The sequence below is a fragment of the Mus caroli genome, unplaced genomic scaffold (assembly GCF_978045245.1).
Source record: "Mus caroli unplaced genomic scaffold, Mus_caroli_1 scaffold_39, whole genome shotgun sequence".
Taxonomy (NCBI): domain Eukaryota; kingdom Metazoa; phylum Chordata; class Mammalia; order Rodentia; family Muridae; genus Mus; species Mus caroli.
In genome coordinates this window covers 888,148-891,610 of record NW_028227294.1, presented here as the reverse complement: position 1 = coordinate 891,610, position 3,463 = coordinate 888,148, and positions in this window count along the sequence as shown.

The following is a 3,463-nucleotide window of genomic DNA, read 5'->3' as shown; positions in this document are numbered from 1 at the left end:
TGCTAGGCCCCGGCATAGTCTCTCAAGACACAGCTATATCTGGGTCCTTTCAGCAAAATCTTGCTAGTGTATGCAATGGTGTCAGCGTTTGCAAGCTGATTATGGGATGGATCCCTGGATATGGCAGTCTCTAGATGGTCCATCCTTTGTCTCAGCTCTTCAGCAGAAACAAAATGAAGTAATAATGAAGTCATTTCCGATGCTATTGGCAGATTGTACTGTGGAGACCTTAATAGAGTATCAGTTAATTAAATATTACCAGGATCATCTTCTGCCACAAGTTGCAATATACACTTCCAAATGTTCCTAAAAATCAGAGATACCTGTTCAATCCCTCTGAACTGGGTAAGCATGTGTGTAGCACATGGTGATGATGATTGTAAAAGATACTGAGTTACATCATGGATGACTTGAGTGACTGATGAGGGTAAACAGTAGTTACCATCTAAAATGTACTTTGCTACAACCCTTTAGATATCATTATTGTATGTAATTGGTGTAATTCAGAACATACTAAGAATGAAGGAACAAATAAAATATGTCAGTTTTTCTTTTTTTTTGATTTCTAATATTTTTAATATTTTTATTACATATTTTCCTCAATTACATTTCCAATGCTATCCCAAAAGTCCCCCATAGCGCCCCCCACTTCCCTACCCACCCATTCCCGTTCTTTTGGCCCTGGCATTCCCCTATATTGGGGCATGTAAAGTTTGCAAGTCCAATGGGCTTCTCTTTCCATTGATGGCCGACTAGGCCATCTTTCGATACATATGCAGCTAGAGACAAGAACTCCGGGGTTCTGGTTAGTACATCATGTTGTTCCAACAATAGGGTTGCAGATCCCTTTAGCTCCTTGGGTACTTTCTCTAGCTTGTCCATTGGGAGCCCTGTGATACATCCAATAGCTGACTGTGAACATCCACTCCTGTGTTTGCTAGGCCCCGGCATCGTCTCACAAGAGACAGCTATATTTGGGTCCTTTCAGCAAAATCTTGCTAGTGTATGCAATGGTGTCAGCGTTTAGAAGCTGATTATGGGATGGATCCCTGGATACGGCAGTCTCTAAATGGTCCATTCTTTCATCACAGCTACGAACTTTGTCTCTGTAACTCCTTCCCTGGGTGTTTTGTTCCCAATTCTAAGAAGGTGCACAGTGTCCACACTTTGGTCTTCATTCTTCTTGAGTTTCATGCGTTTAGCAAATTGTATCTTATATCTTGGGTATCCTAAGTTTTGGGCTAATATCCACTTATCAGTGAATACATATTGTGTGAGTTCTTTTGTGATTGTGTTACTTCACTCAAGATGATGCCCTCCAGGTCCATCCATTTGGCTAGGAATTTCATAAATTCATTCTTTTTAATAGCTGAGTAGTACTCCATTGTGTAAATGTACCATAATTTCTGTATCCATTCTTCTGTTGAGGGACATCTGGGTTCTTTCCAGCTTCTAGCTATTATAAATAGGGCTGCTATGAACATAGTGGAGCATGTGTCCTTTTTACCGGTTGGGACATCTTCTGGATATATGCCCAGGAGAGGTATTGCTGGATCCTCCGGTAGTACTATGTCCAATTTTCTGAGGAACCGCCAGAATGATTTCCAGAGTGGTTGTACAAGCTTGCAATCCCACCAACATTGGAGGAGTGTTCCTCTTTCTCCACATCCTCGCCAGCATCTGCTGTCACATGAATTTTTGATCTTAGCCATTCTGACTGGTGTGAGGTGGAATCTCAGGGTTGTTTTGATTTGCATTTCCCTGATGATTAAGGATGTTGAACATTTTTTCAGGTGTTTCTCTGCCATTCGGTATTCCTCAGGTGAGAATTCTTTGTTTAGTTCTGAGCCCCATTTTTAATGGGGTTATTTGACTTTCTGGAGTCCACCTTCTTGAGTTCTTTATATATATTGGATATTAGTCCCTGATCTGATTTAGGGTAGGTGAAGATCCTTTCCCAATCTGTTGGTGGTTTTTTTGTCTTATTGATGGTGTCTTTAGCCTTGCAGAAGCTTTGTAGTTTCATGAGGTCCCACTTGTCAATTCTCAATCTTACAGCACAAACTTATGGGACGCAATGAAAGCATTTCTAAGAGGAAAACTCATAGCTCTGAGTGCCTCCAAAAGGAAACTAGAGAGAGCACACATTAGCAGCTTGACAACACACCTAAAAGCACTAGAACAAAAGGAAGCAAATTCACCCAAAATGAGTAGACGGCAGGAAATAATCAAACTCAGGGGTGAAATCAACCAAGTGGAAACAAGAAAAACTATTCAAAGAATCAACCAATCAAGGGGCTGGTTCTTTGAGAAAATCAACAAGATAGATAAACCCTTAGCCAGACTCACTAGAGGGCACAGGGAAAGCATCCTAATTAACAAAATCAGAAATGAAAAAGGAGACATAACAACAGATCCTGAAGACATCCAAAACACCATCAGATCCTTCTACCAAAGGCTATACTCAACAAAACTGGAGAACCTGGATGAAATGGAGAAGTTCCTAGACAGATACAAGGTACCAAAGTTGAATCAAGATCAGGTTAGTGATCTAAACAGCCCTATATCCTCCAAAGAAATAGAAGCAGTCATTAATAGTCTCCCAACTAAAAAAAGCCCAGGACCAGATGGGTTTAGTGCAGAGTTCTATCAGACCTTCAAAGAAGATCTAATCCCAGTTCTTCACAAACTATTCCACAAAATAGAAAGAGAAGGTACTCTACCCAACTCATTCTATGAAGCCACAATTACTCTGATACCTAAACCACAAAAAGACCCAACAAAGATAGAAAACTTCAGACCAATATCCCTTATGAATATTGATGCAAAAATCCTCAATAAAGTTCTTGCTAATGGCAGTTTTTCTTAAGAATTTGGGTACTTTTATTGAGGAAATATACAAAAAGACAAGAAAAATGTAGAGATATAGAGAAGTAGTATGTATTGCAGAAGAAACAACAACAACAAGAAAAAAACAGAAAAGCAATTCTGAGAGCAATAGCTAACTGCAATAAAAATGGGAGCTGTATAATAAGGTGGAGAGTACTGGAATATAAACACATATTGAAAATTTAACTGTACTTCTTTGTTTAATTATGAGGAGCAGCAATTTTTAGATGTACCAAGGAGTGCAGTCCAGAATTTAGAACATTCTCGAATACGGCAGGATGATGGGTTAACTTGACAGTTTCCAGGGCTGTAATGGAAGTGCATTGGTAAGAAATCTTCACTACTACCAAAATTTTGTGTATAGGTACTTAAGGAGACAAGGTTTTGTGTTTTGTTTTGTTTTGTTTTGTTTTGTTTGTTTGTTTGTTTAATTGAGGCATTGAATGAACAGGCATTTCTTCATTCACACAGGCTACTCTGGAGAATTAATACAGGTCACTGGAATCTTGCAGAATGTCAGTGACATCAAGCAGAAATAAAATGTTCTGCATAAATTCAGTGATCCATGTTGCAC